The sequence below is a fragment of the Chlorocebus sabaeus genome, chromosome 20 (genome assembly GCF_047675955.1).
Source record: "Chlorocebus sabaeus isolate Y175 chromosome 20, mChlSab1.0.hap1, whole genome shotgun sequence".
Classification (NCBI taxonomy): domain Eukaryota; kingdom Metazoa; phylum Chordata; class Mammalia; order Primates; family Cercopithecidae; genus Chlorocebus; species Chlorocebus sabaeus.
The window spans coordinates 24940374-24964274 of NC_132923.1; the positions used below are offsets into that span (position 1 = coordinate 24940374).

Here is a 23901-nt window from a genome sequence, read left to right on the forward strand (position 1 = left end):
AAACCTCAAAAATCAAGTCGGAATCAGTAATAAAGTTTTGATTGTCAACAGTAAAAGAAGACAGGGATATTAAGCAATGATATCTAATATTCTGTTCGTCAGCAAAGCCTGAGTCTTATCATCTCACTCTCCTCCCCAGAAAGCATGAGCTTCACCACTCGCTTCACCTTATCCACCAACTACTGGTCCCTGAGCACTGTCAAGGCACCCAGCCATGGCGCCCATGCAACGTCTATCCAGGCACTGGGGGCTCTGGTTCCCAGATCTCCATGTCCTGCTCCACCAACTTCTGGGGCAGCTTGGGGCCTGGCTGCGGGGATGGCCAGGGGTCTGGTAGGAATGGGAGGCATCCAGAATGAGGAGAAAATGAAATGCCTGAATGATCGCCTGGCCTCCTACCTGGACAGAGTGAGGAGCCTGGAAACCGAGAACTGGAAGCTGGAGAGCAAAATCCAGGAGCACCTGGAGAAGAAGGGACCCCAGCTCAGACACTGGGGCCATTACTTCAAGACCATCAAGGACCTGAGGGCTCAGATCTTCTTAAATACTCTGGGAGGCTGAGGCAGGTGGATCATGAGGTCAGGAGATCGAGACCATCCTGGCTAACACGGTGAAACCCCATCTCTACTGAAAATAGAAAAAATTAGCCGAGTGTGGTGGCAGGCAACTGTAGTCCCAGCTACTCGGGAGGCTGAGGCAGGAGAATGGCATGAACCTGGGAGGCAGAGTCTGCAGTGAGCCGAGATCGCGCCACTGCAGACCAGCCTGGGGACAGCAAGACTCCATCTCAAAAAAAAAAAAAAAAAAGAAAAAAGAAAAAACAAAAATACTGTGGACAATGCCCGCATCGTTCTGCAGACTGACAATACCCATCTTGCTACTGATGACTTTAGAGTCAAGTATGAGACAGAGCTGGCCATGTGCCAGTCTGTGAAGAGTGACATCCATGGACTCCACAAGGTCACTGATGACACCAATGCCACTTGGCTGCAGCTGGAGCCAGAGATCAAGGCTCTCAACGAGGAGCTGTTCTTCATGAAGAAGAACCACAAAGGGGAAGTAAAAGGCCTACAAGCCCAAATTGCCAGCTCTGGGTTGACCATGGAGGCAGATGCCCCCAAATCTCAGGACATCCAGATCACAGCAGACATCTGGGCCCAATACGATAAGCTGGCTCGGAAGAACTGACAGGAGCTAGACAAGTACTGGTCTCAGCAGATTGAGGAGGGCACTACAGTGGTCACCACGCAGTCTGCTGAGGTTGGAGTTGCTAAGATGGCGTTCACAAAGCTGAGACATACAGCCCAGTCCTTAATCAATCTGGACTCAATGAGAAATCTGAAGGCCAGCTTGTAGAACAGCCTGAGGGAGGTGGAGGCCCTCTATTCCCTGCAGATGGAGCAGCTCAACAGGATCCTGCTGCAACTAGAGTCAGAGCTGGCACAGACCCGGGCAGAGGGGCAACGCTAGGCCCAGGAGTACAAGGCCCTGCTGAAATATAAAGGTCAAACCAGAGGCTGAGACCGCCACCTACCACCACCTGCTGGAAGATGGCAAGGACTTCAATCTTGGTGATGCCCTGGACAGCAGCAACTCCATGCAAACCATCCAAAAGACCACCACCCACCGGATAGTAGATGGCAAAGTGGTATCTGAGACCAATGACACCAAAGTTCTGAGACATTAAGCCAGCAGAAGCAGGGTAACCCTTTGGGGAGCAGGAGGCCAGTAAAAAGTTCAAAGGTCACTGGATGTCAAAAAATATACACACGCACGCGCGCGCACACACACACACGCATTGTTTGAACCTGGGAGACAGAGGATCCAGTGAACCAAGATTGTGCCACTGCACTCCAGCCTGGGTGACAGAACAAGACTCTGTCTGAAAAATAAATAAATAAAATTTAAAAAATAAAATTCTCCACAAGAGTACAGACGGGTTGTGACCTAGAATTGAACTAAAAAATGTTAAACAGGAAAAGGTATTTACAGTCAAACCAAAAACCATCTGAACACAGACCTTAAAAGTATTACTAAACGCCTTGAAGTTCGCGGTTCAAAGGAAGAAACTACAATTAAATACCTATGACTAAACGTTCTAAAAGCTATGATCTTAACATGTATTAGATCTAGATCCCTGGCCAGGCACATTGGCTCATGTCAGTACTCCTAGCACTTTGAGAGGCTAAGGTGGGAAGGGGTTAGGAGTTTGAGATCAGTCTGGGCAACAGAGCGAGACCTCATCTCTTAATTTAAAAGAAGGAAAAAAAAAAAAGATCTAGAGCCCTAATTCTAACAAACTTTACAGCGGCAAGAAGCAAATAATTGAAACATTAGCCATATCAATCTGTAAGGCATGTTGAGCTTCATCTTAATATCTAGATTAATACAGAAAAAATGTTATAATAGTCCCTGATATAACCACAAATATCTATTATGTTTATCTACACAATTTAAGGCAGCGATCCCCAACCTTTTTGGCACCAGGAACCAGTTTCATGGAAGACAATTTTTCCACAGACTAGACCAGGCGTGGGAGATGGAGTCACGATGATCTAAACGCATATTTATTGTGCACTTTATTTCTATTACTATTACATTGTAACACAAAATGAAATAATTATACAGCTCACCATAATGCAGAATCAGTGGGAACCCTGAGCTTGTTTTCCTGCAACTAGACAGTCCCATCTGGGGGTGATGGGAGACAGCAACAGATCATCAGGTATTAGACTCTCATAAGAAGCATGCAACCTAGATTATGTGCATGTGCAATTCACAATAGGGTTCGCACTCCCATGAGAATCTAATGCCACTAGTGATCTGACAAGAGGCGGGGCTCAGGCAGCAATACTCAACGCTGCTCACCTCCTGCTGTGCAGCCTGGTTCCTAACAGGCCATAGACCATTACTCACTAGTCTGTGGCCCAGAGGTTGGAGACCCCTGATCTAAGGGTATGAGACAGTGAGAGACAAAGGAAAATATGACCAGTTACCCAAATTTAACAAGAAAAAAAAATTTTAACTCCTTTCCTCAAAGTGCTAGTTCGACTAATGTTATCTTGGGTAACAAAATATTGGAAAAAGCCAAGCATTAGAAAAAAATAAATCAACCAGTTCTATGTTGAGAAGGTGTTCCACTCGGTCATGCGCGGTGGCTCGCGCCTGTAATCCCAACACTTCGGGAGGCCGAGGCGGGTGGATCACAAGGTCAGGAGATGGAGACCATCCTGGCTAACACGGTAAAATCCCACCTCTACTAAAAATACAAAAATTAGCCAGGTGTGGTGGCGGGCGTCTGTAGTCCCAGCTACTCAGGAGGCTAAGGCAGGAGAAATGCGTGAACCCGGGAGGTGGAGCTAACAGTGTATGGAAGCTTGCAGGGTACCAGAGCTTGCAGTGAGCCGAGATCGCGTCACTGCACTCCAGTCTGGGGGACAGAGCGAGACTCCGTCTAAAAAAAAAAAAAAGAAAAAGAAAAAGAGAAGGTGTTCTACTCCAGTGGATGCATTGATTTTTTATTCCCTTAGTCTGCATTTGCTCAAATTTATTTATAATTTGGGCAACAAGTTTTTTTTACAAAAAGGAAAACTGACAGAGAATTTAAAGACAGACACACGTTATCTCTCCAAATTAGAATAAAACATTACTAGCTCTAATTGGCAGGGATATCCTATTAAATGGGCAGAGGTATACTAGTGGATACAACCACACTAACATATTTTAAAGCTTGCCAAACCCATGTTATGTTGTGGGAGAGGAAAAAACGTGTAGAAAACAACCTGGTCATTTACTAAGGGTTCTATCAAATTCACAGTGGTGAGGGGTACAAAAGGAAAAGATGTTTACTTGTACAAGAATTCCTTACTGCCTTCTACTACATAAAAATGAAGCAAAAAGAACTGTGCGGTGCAAATATGACTCATGAAAAATGCTCCTGAAAGAATTCCTGGTAAATATCTAAATTAATTACCTTTTTTTTTCAGCACCTAACCTGATATAAACAAGTGTGCATGTGTGTATAATCTGAGGAAAACACCACAGCACAGGTTTTCCACCTCACTGAGGCATCAACTTTGAGTCCTGAGCCCTTCATCTTCTCCCAGCTTATTGTTTCCCTTCCTTTTCTCCTAACCCATGACTCCAAGAGTGATCAACAGTGTAGCTTAGTAGTTAAGAACACAGACTTTGGGACCTAGCTTCCTGGGTTTAAAGCCCAGTTCTGCCACTTACTAGCTCTGTAATCCTAGGCAAGTGTCTTAACCTCTCTGTGCCTCAGTTTCATCATGGGAATACCAGTGCCTGGCTCGCAGGATTATTTGAGTAAATGAAATGGTATCTACAAAGCTTATTTATGTGCCCAACACAGAATAGGAGCTCTGTAAGTTATACACCACCATCTTTGAGTTAGTCTTTGCTCAGATTCCTCTATTCCACGTATTCCTGTTGTTTCACCCCCAAATCAGCCAGTACACATCAACTGTTAGTGAATCTTAAACTTTCTCTTCATTGCTGGAGAAAATACTATGATATAACTGATGTCACTACTTCAAATTCCTGGTGTGAAATCTCACCTGGACCCTCAGTACTGCACATCAATCCTTTTACCATCTCTACTCCACTTCCTCTCTCATTCCCTTCCTTCTTGATAAACTTAAGTCCAGTTACTATCATCTTTTTTCCTAAAGTCCCAAAGGATGAGGCTGTCCCTTCTCACAATTAAGGTCAACCTTTCTACCTGCCCTATATATTTCCCCTGTAATTCCTACAAGCTAAAACCCTATAAGCCATACTTGACTCTACTCCCCATATATAATCAACAGTCGAGCTAGTTCTGCATATTTTGTTTCCTAAATAATTCTTTCAATTGTAAATTCTTTTTATCCCTATTTCCACACTGTGTTAATAAGACCCTCATCATCTCTTAACCAAATTCCTCCAAGAGAAATCAAAGAGATTAAGGAGAATCAGCAGTGCAAATATCAGAAGCTGAGAGAGATATAATATTTTTATTGTTTTTCAGATTAAGATACTAGCTCCTCTTTTCACCAACTATGGATGTACTTCAAGAGGTAAAACAAACTCTTGAAATGTTATACAAAACAAAAACAAATCTTTTTTAAACCATAGGTATAATCTTCTAGGAGAGAAGAGGGCACAATATGTGGCCCCAAAATTTCAAAATTTTAAATAGATCTATAACTCCCTCTCAAAAAAAAAAAAGTTCCATTATTCTAGAGGATAAGGCCCAAGCTCATTATCAGGCCTTGTAACGCTCTACATAATCTGGCTCTAATCCATGTTAGTTTTATCAGCTGACCATCTACGTGAGATATCAAGAGTTGGTGAAGTGGACATCTGCTATTTGTGTATGTCTAGTATTCCTCCTTCTTTTGCTAATAGCATTGTGACACTTTACTGGGAAACAATCCTTATCTTCCTGAATGCAGTTATGGTGAGAATGTCAATCAAGGTGTCCCCACTTTTCACTGGGCAAGGGAGACATGTGACCTAAACTCAATCTACACTAATCAGGCTGAGTTTCCCAGGAAGCTGAATCTTAGAGTGATGTGAGGAACGAAAATGGCTAGAGCTGATTCTTTATGACTGTGGCACACTGAAGACATTGTTCCTTACTACTACCTAGGTCCCTACCCCTGCAAACTGCTCTGGTTCTTTTCAGGACTTCTTGAGGCCTAAGTGCTCACTTTTTACTTAAATTCTGTTATTCAACATCCTCCAAATAAACATTTTTCTGTTTAAATTAACCATTTTAGCCATTTGTTCATCCTTTTATTGGACAAATATATATTGAACTGTGTAATGGCTAGTTGGACATGTCAACCTGGCTAGACTATAGTACCCAGTTATTCAAATGGATGGAAGTGTTGCCATGAAGGTATTATCTAAATGTGGTTAACATTCACAATCAGCTGACTTTAAGGAGATTATCCTCAATAATGTGAGTAGGTCTCATCCAATCGGTTGAAAAGCCTTACTTTGCAAAACTCAGGTTTCACTGAAGAAGAAATTCTACTGCAAGACTGCATTATCAGCTTCACCTACAGAACCTGCAATGTGTTGGTCTGCCATACAGATTTTGGACTTTCTAGTCCCCACAATCACATAAGCCAACTCCTTGAAATAAATCTCTTGATTTACATAATGTATGCGAGTGTGTGTGTGTATGGTGTGTAAATGGGTGCATCGTCTTACAAGTTCTGTAGGTATCTGCCCAGTTCTCTGACTGAGAGAACACCTACTACATACTAGTGCTGACGATAAGCACAGGTTGTCATTTGCTTGCTGCTGTGACTCTGAAATAAAGGACTCAGTTTCATGTACACCCACAAGGCATTTAAGTTAAATTTTGCACCAAAGAATAAAATCTCCAGTGAACCATATGGTTCTTTTGCTTACAACCAAAGAACCCTAAATATAATTATATATGTCATTGTTTGAGGAGGAGAGAGTTCACAAAGTTTCACAGTTGCTAATAGTGCTAATAAACAGCTTAAGCTCAAAGCTGTGAGTAGAATTTTAAAGTTTTAAACTTGATGCCAAAAAATTACCTTCTAGATTCTCCCAAAGTACAGAGAAATTAAAAAATGAAGGCATGTCCAAGAAAGAGAAGATGCCTATGATAGTTATCAGAATGTGCAGGTTCGTTTACCCTACTTCAGGGACCAGCACACTATGAGCCACAGGCCAAATCTGGGCCACTGTCTTTTTTGTGTGGCTTGTGAATCAAGGACTGTTTTTATATTCTTGCATGTTGTTATTAAAAACAAATCAGAAGAAAAATATTTTATAACGTGAAAATTACATGAAATTCACTTTTAGTGTCCATAAATAAAGGAGACACAATCACTCTCATTTGCTTATATAAATGGCTGCTCTAACCCTATAACAGCAGAGTTGAGTATTTGCAACAGGGACCATATGGCCCCAAAATCCTAAAGTACTTACTATCTGGCCCCTTACAAAAAAAGTTAGCTGGCCGGGCACAGTGGCTCACACCTATAATCCCAGCACTTTGGGAGGCTGAGGAGGGTGGATCACAAGGCCAGGAGTTTGAGACCAGCCTGACCAACGTGGTGAAACCCGTCTCTACTAATAATAACAAAAATTAGCCAGATGTGGTGGTGCATGCCTGCAGTCCCAGCTACTCGGGAGGCTGAGGCAGGAGAATCGCTTGAACCCGGGAGTAAGACAAGATCACACCACCACACTCCAGTCTGGGTGACAGAGTGAGACTTTGTCTCAAAAAAACAAAAACAAAAAAAAAAAACCACCTACTCTAGTTTATCAGAGGAAGCATTAACTTCAGGAGGAATGAGCAAGAAAAGGGTAAGAAATGTTAGAAAATAGAATACAAGAAAAGGAATAAACGAATTAACTTATTTATTGTACATTTACCATGCATAAAATACTGCTTTGAGCACTTTACATCTAGTATTTTTAATCCTCACATTTCCATGGGGTGGGGATTATTGTCCCTTTTTGTGTTGTTTGTTTGTTTGAGACAGAGTTTTGCTCTTACTGCCCAGGCTGGAGTGCAATGGCTTAATCTCGGCTCACCACAACCTCCACCTCCCAGGTTCAAGTGATTCTCCTGCCTCAACCTCCCAAGTAGCTGGAATTACAGGCATGTGCCACCACACCCGGCTAATTTTTGTATTTTTAGTAGAGACGGGGTTTCTTCATGTTCGTTAGGCTGGTCTCGAACTCCTAACCTCAGGTGATCAGCCCGCCTTGGCCTCCCAAAGTGCTGGGATTACAGGCATGAGCCACCACTCCCAGTCTACTGTCCCCATCTTATAGATGAGGCAAAAAGGCTAAAACTAACTTGTCCAAGCTCAACATACATAAATTATGGAGCCAGGATTATAACTCAGGCACTGTGGCTCTAGCATCAGTGTGGTTAACTACAATACTATATTGCCTTACCAGTCATCTTCTTGTCTATCTAACCTGTACTGTGCAAATATTGTTTTTCTTTAGAATTAAAGTATACAAACACTATGGATAAACCAATACTAGAATAAATTAGAAATCTGTGGTGGTACATTTCTTAGAGAATTTAAAGGATTACAAAGACCTATGTGCACGCATACACGTGCGCGCGCGCACACACACACACACACACCCACCCCTTCCTTCTAGAAGGCAGAGAAACTGAGGAAGACGGCCCCTTGGATTCAACCACTGCTTTCCCGCAGACCATATTTGAACTCCGAGGCTGAGGCAAGCTTCTATACGCAGGCTAAGATAAAGAATGTTCTCCTCCCACATCCCCTGCATCATTATGACCAATTAATTAAGAATCAGGAAGGTGGATCCAGAATGTGGATATTTCTCAAAGCTCCCAGTTAAATCTAATGTACAGCCAAGCCAGCATTGCAACCAACCACACTATACACTTCTCTCCTCTCAAGGAGAGGAGTGGTAAGAATAGAATAAGAATGAAGGGAGGAGGAAGCAGGAAGATGAGAGAAATTTGACAAAACTTACCTCTGAAGAGTGGAATTTTTATTTACTAGCATGCTAATATAGAACTAGTCTTCATGTCTCATTGCTACACCTGAAGACTTAAAAATAAAAGGAATTGTAAAAAGAAAACTAATTATTTCTATATATGCATATATGTACATACGCATGTTTTTACAGGAAACTTCTGTAAGGATACACAGCGAACCGAAAACCATTATTTTTGTCTCATTTGCCTTCTTGATCTGTACTTTTCAGGGCATTACCTGTATTCCTTTTAAAATACATTACTTAACAAAAATAGTGGCGTTTTTTGTTTTTTCTGAGACAGGGTCTCACTGTCACCGAGGTTGGAGTGTAGTGGCGCAATCATGGCTCACTGCAGCCTCAACCTCCCATGCTCAAGCAATCCTCCCAACTCAGCCTTCTGAGAATCTGGATTACAGGTATGTGCCAACACACCCTGCTAATTTTTTGTTTTAATTTTTGTAGAGACAGGGTCTCACTATGTTGCTCAGGGTGGTCTCAAACTCATGGGCTCAACCTATCCTCCCACTTTGGCCTCCCAAAGTGCTGGGATTACAGGCGTGAGCCACCATGCCTGGTCAAAAATAGTGAATTATTAAAAAACCATGTGACTAAAAGGATGCTCAAGGATTACTTCATTATTACTTTGAATAGGAAAATAATTACAAAAAAGGGCTAGTAAAAATTACTTGATACTTTCCTGAAAAACAGCTTGCTTTTAGTCACTACACGAAACATAAAAATCTCTCAACTTCTATGTACTGTGAAGATGTATACTCTAACAAATCTATTAAAGAATCCTTGCTATCAGATGGCTATTATTAAAGTCTTACTGATACTAATTCATCACAATATTGAGGAAAAAATGTTTTAAATAATGAGAAATAATAAAATGAAAACATTTTAAGTTTTATAAAACACAAAATATCACACATTCTAGTTTTTGTAATTGCTTATAATAATCTCACATAATATTTAGTTAAAATCAAACATCCTCCTAAAAATAAACTAAACATCCCTTACATGGACTATTCAGTTAAATGAATTTGAAGTTTTTCTGTGGTTTCAGTCTTCAAAAAACAAAGAAGTAGGCAATGGTGGTAGGTAAGGCTTTAATCTAAGCAATCAGGCTTGGTCAAAGGTCTAAGTGATAATGAGTTAATGCTCAAGCATGGGTTGTCATTTGTTTGCAGCTGTGATTCTGAGATAAAGGACTCAGTTTCATGTACATACACAAAGCATTTAGGTTAAATTTTGCACCGAAGAATACAATCTCTAACCTAAATGGTAAACCTCGACACACAAAATCACTGTTGTGATTTAATTTTCATAAACACACCATGCAAAAAGCATAACACTACCATGAAGGGAAGAAGTTGGCTTTTCACTTTGACAGATGCAGACCCACAATTCAAAGCAAGGTAAACCTCTGCAATAAGCTTAACCTAGCTGTGGTGACAACTTAACTACAAGGGAGGCTAGTGTCAGAAAACAGTGCTGTCTGAAATGCCTGGGTACTGACTACTATTTATTATATTTATTTGATTAGTTTTCATCCTAGTGGTGAGTGTAGTACTCTCAGGAGAGATTTTTCATTACAAAGGTAAACTAACTCTTCCAGAACACTAAAACCATTTGAGAATCTCACCTGATAGTACGTCCTAATGAAAAAAAAAAAAAAAAGCTCATATTAGTTACTAATAGTATCAGTATCAACATTTAAAAATTTTAACAATGCTGTGAGTGGCTACATTTAAAGAAAAAATAGTATCAGAAAAAAATTAGTTTTAGAAAGGAAACATATTTCTACTTTAAAAAGCAAAGTGTAATTCTTACACAATGTTTACTGTTTTCTCATAAAGAAACCTACATAAATCCAGCAAAAACACTAGATTTTTAAAAATTCAGATTCTAATTCATAAGTGTTACCTACTATAACATATATTCTGATATTTTGAGCTATATTAGACTAAACCTCAGGAAAATGTATGTATAACTCTGAAGGTAATACGTAAGTAGAGAACTACAGAAATAAGCAGAAACAACACAGTATGATGTACCTAAATACATTACCAGAAATGTAAAAAAGAGTATATCTCCTTTAAAAAGAATAAAAGCTTGATAGCAGAAAGAGTGTAAGTCCAAAATACTTCAATCAATAAACCAAAGATTAAAAGGCATATTTGACAGAAATGTTATGGTTCCAAGTATTCCCAGAAAGCTCACAGTTCAATAGGTTGTTTGTTCACTATGCAACTTTGATGTGCTTTTAGAGTTCTGAATTACTGCCAGGCCCTAAAAGTCCTCAAAAATCTGTATTATTCTAGACTATTTAAAATACAAATACTTGTCTTAAAAAAAAAAAAAAAGATAAAAACCAAACACTTAGCCAAAATTCAACTGTGACTTATCTGCCTACTTATTAGAACATGTTATATTTCCTGATATAAAAGTAATTAAAATCTGGTCCAATACCAGAGTAGGCAAATAAAGGAATGAAAAAAATAGAAAACACAGGATACGGTGGCTCATGCCTATAATCCCAGAACTTTGTGGGGCAAAGATGGGTGAATGGCTTGAGCCCAAGAGTTCAAGACCATTCTGGGCAACGTAGCAAAACACTGTTTCTACAAAAAATACAAAAAGTTAGCCAGGCATGTTGGCATGCGTCTGTAGTCCCAGCTACTCAGGAGGCTGAGGTGGGGGAATCACCTGAGTACAATGAGCCACGATCCTGCCACAGCATCACAGCCTAGGGGTAGGAGTAAGATCATGTCTCAAAAACAAAAACAGAAAAAAAAAAAAAAAAAGAAAGAAAGAAAAGAAAGGCAAATAAACACACAAAAAAAGACCTGCACATATACTTTCAATTCTTAAATGACCCAGAATTCCATTACAAATGGGAATTTATGCTAAAACAAAGACATACACAAAAACAAAACAAAATGGGAAAGAAAAGATCCTTCCATAGAAGAATGGACAAATTACTATGTATCATACAGCTTACAAAAATGAGGTAGAATTATACATAGTGATATGAGATGACCAAAATCTCTCAGGCAAAATGCATTAGGCAAAAAAGCAACTTGCTGTAGTTAAGGAACAATCTATTTTTCTTTTTTAAAAGACAGATACAGCTATATAAATTATTTACATGTAGTTTTTATATAAACAATATATATAGCTATTTATGTTAGGATATATACAGGAAAAGGCTAGACAAAGATTCATTTTAATGGTGGCTGTCCTTGGGGAAAGGGACTTTCACTTTCTAAGTCACACACACCAAAAAATATTAAAATGTACAGAATGAAGTAATTCTACTTTTTGGATTTATCCTGCAGAAATAATTAAGGATGCATGGAAAAATTCAACTATAATGATATTCATAGAAGACCTTTTATAATAAAAATTTGAAAACTATAGAAAAATCATTTTAAAAAATGATGGCAAATTCACATACTACTATACATCTATAGTATTTATCCATTAGAGATGATACTGTTAAAAGATATTCATTTATCATGAAAATTCACAAAATATTAAGAAAAAAGGGTGCATGAAATATTATGTATCTGATTTCACTTTCATCAAAGAAAAGGCATATATACATTGAACATCACTGAGAAAGATGTATGTCAAAATATTAACAAGTTGTAAGGTAAAATTAAACGTGATTTTTGTTTTGGCTTATTGCATGCATTCTCAACAGGGGCAGTATCACCACCAATGGGGTAAAAATTGGCTCTTGAGGGGCAAAAAAAAAAATTCTTATTCTTTTAATGCATAAAACACAGATACACATACAATACATAAATATACAGTTATATCTGTGGCATTAAAATTTCATGAGGGGGACAATTAGAAAAATATCTAAAAAGGCTGAGAAATAATCTCTAATTGGTACTTTATTTTTTTTCTACAATGAACTTGGTATTACTTGAGTTTGACTTAAGTAATCTACGCACATTTAACTAATTGAAAAGGTAAAACAAAACATAACCATGGAAAGCTAAGACATATCATTAATTTTCATTATTAAATATAAAATGTGCTTCTTTATTCCTATGGCTTTAAAAATACAACACAAAGCATTTTTTAAAAATAATAGTAAAATGAAAATATAGAGATAAATAAACTGAAAAAGTATCTCATCAGAATCATCTGGGGATCACCCACAGGAGTAAAACACAGCACCCTAGCCCTATCCCAGACCCATAAAATCAGTATTTCTGCAAGCAGGGTTACTAGGTATACCAGAGTAGCTTTTATTAAATGAAGCACACTTACATCATCACACCACTCCATGGAAATATGAAATCTAGACAGGAAATATATTTTAATTTGGCCTGAGAGATTTAAAAAATTATGTACTGAAGTAATAGAAATAATATAAGAGGCTGGAAATCTAGAAATTCCCAGTAAACTCACTCCTTCCCTTTAACGTATTCAAAGATTTACATTTTATCGGGCTTTCTCTGGGCACTATGTTCACAAAGAAACAGTTTTTAATTCTATGATGAAAATTAAGTAGAGAACAAAAGTCATGTCACTGTTGGGTAATAAAAACTGGGATACTGTCAGTTATACTCAATTCTCTAGTTAACAGACTTGTTCAGCACATCAGCCTTGAATTCAAAATTCTGCCTATACCAGATTATAAAGTTTTCATGCTAAATATTTTAGGTCTAAACTATTAAGTCATGAATGCCAAAGATTCATTGTATACATAAACAATGAAACTACCTAAGTGAGGGGTTAATGGTCCCACTTAATTAATGGGGAATACACAGGGTTGACCAAAACAGGGGATATAAGGCATAATATATTGTTCCAGTCCCTAGGGATCTTTTAGCTCAGTTTCATAGAAACATCAATGCCGGCCAGACACAGTGGCTCACACCTGTAATTCCAACACTTTGGGAGGCTGACATAGGGGGATCACCTGAGGTCAGAGGTCAGGAGTTCAAGACCAGCCTGGTCAACATAGTGAAACTCCATCTCTGCTAAAAATAAAAAGATTAGCTGGGTGTGGTGGCACACACCTATAATCCCAGGTACTTGGGAGGCTGAGGCACAAGAATTGCTTGAACCCTGCAGGCAGAGGTTGCAGTGAGCAGAGATTGCAGCCACTGAACTCCACCCTAGGTGACAGAGTGACATACTGTTTCAGAAACAAAACAAAACACAAAGGAAACAAAGAAACATCAATCCCAACTTTGGGATAATAACAGCAGCAATAATTTTAAGTGCTTCTTGTACCTCAGGCATGCTTATTTAATCCTCAAACAAGTCTAAGACATAGATATTGTTCTTTTTCCACTGATAGATGAGAAAACTGAGAAAAACTGGTAGGCACTATATGCAACCTTTTGCCAAGTGTTTTGCCTGCTGACCACAAATACAAATGACCAAATATTAAAAGCAAGATTTTGCATACCATTTATATAAATAAGTTTAAATCCTATAATTAAACACTTATCCATAAAACAGCATGTGATGTAACTGAAGCAAATCTGAGTCAGAAGAATCAAAAGGTTTCCAAGGCAAGGTACAACAGTACAAAACCTTTCCTATTTTTCTCATCCCCATGCCCAGAAAATGGCAACTTAATTGTGTGTTTGTTTTAGTTTTAAAGGAAAAATGTTTACCATAACATAAAATTCCACTTCAGAAATCCTATTTATTTGTAAAACCTTTAACTCATTTTATCACCTAAGAATCTTTATCTTTAAAAGCTTTATTAAATTTAATTTCATACTCTATAATGAATTCATTTTAGAACTCTTAGTTTGATTATAAAATATATGAACAGGCCAGGCGTGGTGGCTCACGCTTGTAATCACAGCACTTTTGGGAAGCAGGTGGATCACGAAGTCAGCAGATCGAGACGATCCTGGCCAACATGGTGAAACCCCATCTCTACTAAAAATACAAAAATTAGCTGGATGTGGTGGTGCGTGCCTGTAATCCCAGCTACTCAGGAGGCTGAAGCAGGAGAATCGCTTGAACCCAGGAGGTGGGGGTTGCAGTGAGCCGAGATCGCGCTACTGCACTCCAGCCTGGCGATAGAGGGAGACTCCATCTCGAAAAAATAAAATAAATAAATAAAAAGAATGTAGAGTTCATAAAAGGCTTAACAAGGGAAATAAAATATAATATAACCTATAATAATACATATTATATAATATATAACATATAAAGTATCTATAACCCATACATTAGAGATAACAATCTAGGTCTTTCGGTGTTTCCTTTTAGCCTATGTTCTACACATGAATAGATACATGTTTTAAAAATAAGTACAAAAATCATACTATGAAAACACTGGTATTCTGCATTTACCAACGTAACAATAGAGAACTTTTTAAAAATAGCACAGACAAATGCAATTTTATGACTGATTTTCTATAAAACATTTTGGCCTATATAACTAAAAAATAGTTTATTATATTGTGAAAATTAACCAGGGTGGGAAGAGATAGTTGGTCCTTCATATAAAGGGCACTCTCTCAAATATTTGAATGTTTTTAAAAATCATCTTTAAATTTTACTGATTAAATAGCCATTTTCTTTGCACTATTAAAAACTTCACATGTCCATCTTTGGTATGCCAACACACAGAGGACACTGAATGCGTGGTTATGGGAGTGTTGTTATAAATGCAAAAGATCAAAACTGACCACAGGCTCAGCCCAGAACACTAGAACTTAAGCAGAGTCAGTTAAGAAAACCATAAAACAATGATTCTTTACATCCAGTATCTAAGGCCTACTATAGCTTATGTACACATGTAGGCAGATGGCACTGAGCGGTGACACAATCTCAAGCATGTTCTGTTGTGACAGCAGTCCAAGTCTGAAGCATAATGGGAATAACAGGATGAGTATATCAACTAAAACCCTCCAACCCGTGGTTTCTACGGCAGATTTTGGTTGGTTCTTGAATTATAATGCTATCATATTCCAATGTAAAAGTTGTAACACTTAGTGAAATACTAGTCAGAAGTTATTAAACAGTAATTTAAAATTCAAAGGGATGTTTTACAACTGAGGTTTGTCCTAGGTGTGAAACTAAGTATTCAAAAAGACACAGAAACTTTTTTTTTTTTTTTTTTTGAGATGGAGTCTTGCTCTGTCGCCCAGGCTGGAGTGCAGTGGTCAGATCTCAGCTCACTGCAAGCTCCGCCTCCCGGGTTTATGCCTTTGTCCTGCCTCAGCCTCCCAAGTAGCTAGGACTATAGGCACCTGCCACCTTGCCCGGCTAGTTTTTTGTATTTTTTAGTAGAGACAGGGTTTCACCGTGTTAGCCAGGATGGTCTCGATCTCCTGACCTTGTGATCCGCCCGCCTCGGCCTCCCAAAGTGCTGGGATTACAGGCTTGAGCCACCGCGTCCGGCTGACACAGAAACTTTTTTAAAAGATTATATACTATTAGACCAATTTTGAGATACTAAACTCCCAGGCTTCTTACCATTTGAATGTAAAAGAAACACTACCAAAATAACCTAATATATGAAAATCTAAACATGCAAATAAAGGTGTGCCTGATTATAATATTCTCCCTCCCAAATCACTTGCCTATGGTTTTTCTTAAGTTAATCTGATATCCTTAAATAATCACACCAGTTTTTACAGATACACATTTACAGAGCAAATTGATACTTGCACTTTGTATGCCAAACAATTTTCTGAAGCATAAAAACTTCATGCTGGGGGTGATGTATGTCATTACTAAATCAATTGTATGATTAGAATGGAGAACAGCAAGATGCAATAGTAGGGCAGTCTAAAATCTGTCATACAGAAATCCACCAGGGAAAATTAAAAACCAACACTTTGCGGATACCAAGAACCAAAATATCATATAAAGTTATCTTTCATAGACCTGTCATAACAAGTGTCAGACAACTAGAAACAAATTTTAAAATATGTTCCTTCTTCACAACAACCCTCTTCATTTGATCTAGGTTTATTGTCCTTCCAACTCAAACCAACAAGACACCATACCTCATGAAGTAGTAATTATACTGCCACAAATGGTGACAGAGTAATCATATACTCTCTGAAGGTCCATGTAGGCTGCAGTTATCTTTTTTTTTTTTTTTTTTTTTTTTTTTTTTTTTTTTTTTTGAGATGAAGTTTCGCTCTTGTTGCCCAGGCTGGAGTGCAATGGTGCTATCTTGGCTCACCACAACCTCTGCCTCCCAGGTTCAAGGGATTATCCTGCGTCACCCTCCCGAGTAGCTGGGATTATAAGCATGCACCACCACGCCCAGCTAGTTTTTGTGTGTGTGTGTGTTTTTTTTTAGTGGAGACGGGGTTTCTCCATGTTTGTCAGGGTGATCTCAAACTCCCAACCTCAGGTGATCCACTCGCCTCGGCCTCCCAAAGGGCTGGGATTACAGGCATGAGCCACTACGCCCGACCGTGGGCTCCAATATCTAATCCAAAGTATTCTATTCCTTCAACCATAACTTACCTCCTCCTAGCCCTCATTCCATCAATTTCATTTCTCTTTTTTGAGAAAATAAATTCCTTTTCCACGGTCTAGCATGTCAACTTCTGTGTGTTATTCCCCTATGGTAAATTCTGTATCATAATTATGTTCCTTTCTCAAACTTACTTATATTTCTTTCAATTTCTCAATTAACTATATTTACTTTCATCCTTTAGGTATCTATTCCTAATTTTAAATATTCATTTAAAAGAATACTAAACTTAAAACTTATTAAGATATTAACTAATCTGAAGGATTAGAAACTTCATAAACACAGGGTTGAGAGATTTCATACCCCTATTCTGCCTGGGTAGAGACATTAGTTTAAAAAAAAAAAAAAGCCCTCATTTATCCTACTAACCATTAAATGATCAAGAATTATCAGTTCATATTTCTAAGCAACAAATCACACACTTTGATATTCTAATAGAAGACAGAAACAAACACATGCCAGCAACCCTGCCCCACCCCCACAGACTGATAGATATTAGGTAGACAACTAACGCTGGCTACATAAACATCTGGACTACTATAATTCCATCACTTCATTTCAGAATACTAAATTCTTAAATGGTTACCAAAAAAAAAAATTAAGATACAAACAGAACCAAAAGAGGTTATTGATAATGAACACTATGGTGCAAACCAGACTTTTTTTTAAAGCTGAAAATTCTACAAATTACTCAGTTAACAAAGCCTAAGAGAAAATTATACTTTATAACTGTTTGGTCTTTATTTCTCTCCTCAGGATTTTTACCATATGATTTATGAAAAAAAAGACAGGTGAAGTCACTTTATTTCTGAAGAAATTTTCTAGACTCATTTAAGAGAAAAATGGTGTGACTCACTGAAAACACTATAGGGATAGAGGCAGTCTCCTGTAATTTACTCATTCATTCATGTTTACATTTAAGCAAGATACAAATATGTACTGATCACCTATTTTCTGCTTTGTATTGCAGAAGTTCCTTCTTCTGGAAGTTTACCATCCACATGATCCTCTATTATTGGAGCTGTGTAAATTTTCACAAATTATATAATTACTTTGAGTTTCATCGGCTGTAAAAAACTGAACAATATCTACTTTATAGACTGACTGTGTAAATTAAATAGGATATAAGGGGTCTACACTCAAAAACATGATTCCCTTCTCCCTGTAGGTTCATTACAGATAGGACATTAATCAACGGCTCCCAACCTTTCTACAAAAAAACTCTATTCCCTTCCATGGATTTCGCGTCTTTAAAGATTTTTGTCTACCAACTGCATTGACATCTTATTAATCACGTAAGTAAAAGTTAATCAAAATCACACAAGTAAAAATTCTCAAATTGCCAAAGACTTAAAAACTAACAAAACCCAATGCTAGGATCTTGAAGGGATAAGTACAATATTTTATTTCCTTAACAATCTGGAAATCGCTACAATGCATGATAATGATTTGAGTCAATATAATCATTGGTCAAAGAAAAGATACATAATATTTTACCTGTATAAATCTGTTTAGAGTAAATGCACAATTTTCATTTGGCCTTTTGTAATACTAATCATAATTCCTTCCTATCTCTGCAGATCCCTGGGAAAAACACAATTTATGGACCATAAATCAGTGATTCTGTATGTCTAGAAAAACTACTGGTTATCCTACAGATTTAAATGAGTATTATTAGTAACACCATCTTCAAATTCCTAAGTTGCATATATTTACCCATAAAGAGAAATAATATCCGGTGAGTTGTTCCCTATAAACCTCATCTACCAGGCTTTTCCTAGTCTTGTGATGACAAGGGTCTTCTTGTTCTTCCTCAAACATGATGACCTGTTTCCCACTTTAGGGCCTTTGCACCAACTGGGCCCTCTGCCTGGTTCATTCTTCTTATATACCGCTATGTGTCCGGCATTTTGTAATTCGGGTGCCACATTAAATTTCACCATCTCAGTGAGCTTTTCCACAACACTCAATTTAAAACCCTCTCATCATTCTCTATCATTTCATCTTGCTACAGTTTCTTCATGGCATTTGGGACCTCTGAAATGATCTTATTTACTTGTTTTTCTACTGTGTTTCTCTACGATCATCAACCCTTCAGTGGTATAAAAATTGCCATGAAAGCACACCTTATTCACTACTAAATCTCTGGTTCCTAGAATAGTATCAAGCACTCAAATCACTCAATAAATACATGTTGGATGAGTAACCAAACTGTTTATTATTACAGTAGGGAATAACTGATTTCTTATTCAAGAATTTATAGTTAGCATTCAAAATTGCTGATTCAAAAGGAGTATGAAAAAAATCTTCTGATAAAGAAAAATATACATAATATTTTATTCAACCAGTAGGCTTCATCGTCTTTCATTTTAATCCTCTGGAATAGGCTATAATACTCTATTCACATTTCAGACACTTCGTATGTCACCTTATATAAAAATTAAATGAACTATCTTATAACAGTATACCATAAACTGCTAGCTACTTAATTTAATAATTTATTTTTTCTGTCAAGATGCAAGCACATTTCTAAAAATGTAAGACAACAGTCCATCATAGTGACAATACCAGAATGGCCCAAACTAAGGACTACGCTATTCTCTCAGCTATAGTTTAAGGAGTAGAAGTGATGGGGAGAGAATGAGTCTAGTTCAGATTTCTGCTGGACAAACAGGCAGAAGTATCCTCAAACCTATTCAAAAGAGACTCATAGTCTGTAGACATTAAATCATCGTTTTGACTATCTGAAGCCCCTTTAGTAAATGAAATTTCATTCAGTTGACCAGACCTAGGCTTTTGCAGATTCGCATAGCAAAAAAAAAAAAAAAAAGTCACACGTACACAATCCCCAACACTACAATGAGCACTATAAGTTACATTTGCTTATTCATTTAAAAATATTTTCAAGGATACTGTTAAAGGGAAGAGATTTGAGTAGAAATAATAAGGACTTTATTTTTGAATTTAGGCAATATTTGGAAACTAAAAGAAACATTAAGAAAGGTATGACAACTCACTGTTTTAAAAAATGCAAACACCTTAGAAGTATCACAAGCCTGTATTTTTTTAAATTGGTGGTTGCTTCTTTTCTCCATTGGAAGATAGCGAGCAAACAATTCACAGTTCATGTGAGTTTACTTATTAGTCAAAAAGAAATACTATTAATATCAATCTCTGGCTAACTTGCTTTATATTATTCAGTCAAGTGGAAAATATGAGTAGAGCTCTAGTCAGGTACTAGAATGACTAAAAATGGCATCTGCAAACTCTGTTTTTTTAATTAGGAAAATTCAGGGGTGAGGGAGAAAACAGGAATACTAAAAGTAATGTTTTTCTAAAGATCATACACCCAATTTCCCATTTTTTTTGCTTCTATATTTTACTTAGAAGCTGCTTAACAAACAAGAACTCTATATTTCACTTCTCATCACCTCTGCTCACACGACTGGTGTTTTTAAAGTCCTGCAGCAATCACAAATGCTACAAAAACCACATGCAGAAGAATTTCACCTTACAGTGAAGAGTTTTAAGGTAATACCTCCAGAAATACAAAGTCTAAAAGAGAGGATATCCTGTTAATCAGGAACTCAAAATGCTATCTAAATAAAATTACTGCAGGAGATTGTGCATATATATTTTTAAAAGCATAAATATATGCTTTTTACTGATGAAATGATAGGAATCTCGGAATGTTTTATCCTTCAATTTTTTAAAAACCAATAGTAACAACCAAAGTATACTGAGTCCCATCTTCTCTCAAAGGCTGCCTAACTGCATATAAGCCTAGACTGTTTCTTTTGAATTTAATCTCCAAATCGGTTGCACAGATAGATCTTCACAACCATGAAGCCTAAGCACTTCCCCCAAAACCCTCCCTGTTTTCCTTTAAACCCTCAGATCTTACCTTACCTGTGTTTATATTAATCCAGATTCCCTGTCTTCAACCTCTTCCTTCCTCAATTCATTCTGTACTCTACAAGCAAATTTATCTGCTTTTTGATGAATGCTTTTATCAAGTCATTTTCCGCATACCAAAGCTTGCACTCCTGAAAAAGTCTATTTACCAACCTAGCATTCAATGGCTTAAAAGTCTAGCTCCAATCTCCATATTTCTCCCTTATCTCCATATTTTCTAACTATATAAAAGCCTAGGCTTCTGTCACATTAATCACCTGTCCTCCAACTTCTCCTGAACTTTCCTTCTATCTTGGCACATGCCATTCCTACCACAAAGAATGTCCACCATTCCCCTCCTGCTGCCACTGCTCACCACAGCCCATTTGCATTTCTGTATTTATTCATGTAAACAAGAACACAAAAATGAGATATTTCTTGCCCTTGAGGAGACTGTCAGAAAAAACAAATTTAATGAAAATAGCTAGTTTTTATTAAATACCTATGTGCCAAGTGGTCTTATGCATTATTTCTAATCCCCTCAACAATCCTACGGGGTAGATATTATTATTCTCCTTTTATAAAAATAAGGAAGCCAAGGTTTAGAAAAATAAAATCATACACATATTTAGCAGGTTGCCTCAAATCATATACTTAGTGAGTGGCAAAGCAAGGACACGAACCCAGGCTGCCTAACTCCAGAGCTACTGCTCTAAACACTAACAGATTTTTTGTTTTTAAAGTCAGAACCATGTGACTACCCCCTTCATCTATCTGAAATAATTTAGTTTTACATAATATTTCTACTTATTATATACTATAAAACAAGCTTTCTCATGTTTGTCATTTTAATAAAAGAATATTAAAATTCTAGCTCTCCAAAAAAAATGCTCAAATTGCAACTTTAGGGTAATTTTTTTTTGTCACAGATTACTTTTACCTAAAATATTTTTAAAGAAACTCATTTCAGTAAGTTTTTTGGAAGATAACTGCAAATTTCTTTCATACACTATGATGGTTTTACACATTACTAATATGAGGATTTTTGCTATTACCCCCCAAGAATGTAACAGATATCTATCACATTGGCAAAGACTGTAAAAACTGACCTACTCAATGCCATTGAAGGTGTAGTGAGACACATACTCTTATACACAGGGTAATCACCCTCTGATCCAGTTACCCCACTTCTGGGAATCTATCCTACAAGAAGAAAAAAAAACAGAGATGCAATCAAAGACACATGTACAAAAAATGTCTGTTCCAGTATTATTTAAAATAGTAGTATTATAAAGAATCAACTGTAAAGTCTCAAACTAGGAGACCAACATCCCATTCAGGAAAAAAAAAAAAAGTAGGATCAAAACAGTATATATAAAGTTATAATTCTAAGTTTCGTAAATAAATAAATAAATAATCTGTACATGCAAGGAACGAACAGGAAAAATGTATATTAAAATATCAGCAGTAATTTTTTCTGGATGATAGGATCATGGATGTTTTCAATTTATTCTTTACACTTAACATTCTTTTCAAAATATGCCACAGTATAACATGAATTACAATAAACAGAAAAAAATAATGTTTAAGCAGTTATAACCACTGAAAAACATCCTGAACCTAACAAGGGCATATTACTTGGAATATGAAATACATTTCTTAGTGCAAAGAAAATGTCAGACTTGTTTCCAGCTTCTATTATGCCCAGAAGCTTGTTTCCAGCTTCTATTACGCTCACCTTTACTTTTAGGTTGTGTAAAGAATGTCATCCAAAACTCAGTAGTACCTGTATTTATGAAACTGCACAAGGTCCACTATCTAAAAGTCAGCCAATGTTCCAAAAGAAAGAATCACAGTTAAATGGACTATTTTATTACATATGTCTACTGAGAATAATACATGTCCAATTAATCCAAACTCAAAATATGCAAAAATGGAAAAACCAGAACAATTATTCTCATTTTGCAAACTAACTAAATATATTATTGTTGCCTTATAAGCACATCATAACTAGGTTGGGAGAGAAGAGGATCTTGAAAATAAAACTGTCAAGCTAATAACAGTCACTAAAAATGCACATTTATGCATGTTGTCAATTTGCACATTTCTGTCCTAGCAGATAGTTGACTTTAGTGGCAAAGGATGATTTTAATCAGCGTAGAAAAAAATATTAACATGCCATTCTACAAAACAACTTCTGACATTAAACAGAGAATTGAAATTGCTAGCTGAACCAGGAAACAACTTCCCTACAATGTCTGTATATACAGGCATATGTGTATGTGTGTATGTATGTATACATATGCAGAAAAGCTATTTACTAAAAATAACTGTTGGACTGAAGTAAAATAGGCAGTACAGCAAAAAATTCTTATTTAACTCTATTTTAAACAACTGGGAAACTGATTTGGTCCAATACTAATAAGCTGTTAGAAAACAAGACCACCGAAATAGCTGTTCACCAACTAAGAGAATTTGAAATGTCCACAATTTATTTTACTTAAAAAAATGAGTATCATTCTATTTTCACTCTATAATGAAAATACAACAGTGATTTACAAAACACATGACAGGCTGTGGCAAACAAAAAAAACTGCTAGACTATAAATTCCTTAAAGCAGAAACTACACCTTCACATCTCAGTATTCATCAAAGAGCCTAATTTGGGGTTACTCAAACATCTGTTCAATGACTGAATCTGAAATCTATTAATGAAATTATGAATTAACTGTGGTGGCACACGCCTGTAGTCCCAGCTACTCAGGAGGCTGAAGTGGGAGGATAGCTTGAGCCCAGGAGGTAGAGACCAGCATGGGTGATACAGCAAGACTGTGAAAGAAAAAGGAAGAAAAGGGAAATAGAAAAAGAAAAAGAAAAAGGAAGAGGAAGAGAAGAGAGAAAAAAGAAAAGAAATTATGCAACCTATTCACAAGCACAGGATGGAATTGAAAGGGTAGTTACAAAGGTATCAAAAGATTTGGGCTAGATTGTTAACTGTG

General features: G+C 37.1%; 1 protein-coding gene and 1 pseudogene across 3 annotated transcripts in view; one reads left to right on the top strand and one right to left on the bottom strand.

The window, feature by feature from the left end:
- Positions 1–23901, bottom strand: part of RAP1A (RAP1A, member of RAS oncogene family) — a 93464-nt gene that overhangs the window by 63696 nt on the left and 5867 nt on the right. The window contains exon 1 of one of the 3 annotated variants that reach the window (XM_073008488.1): positions 22012–22101. The exons of the other annotated variants lie outside the window; for them this stretch is intronic. The gene's annotated coding sequence lies outside the window, so the exon portion shown is untranslated. Of the gene's footprint in view, positions 1–22011; positions 22102–23901 lie in introns of those variants that run through there. 3 annotated transcript variants of the gene reach the window in all.
- Positions 88–4514, top strand: LOC140709296 (keratin, type I cytoskeletal 18-like; annotated as a pseudogene).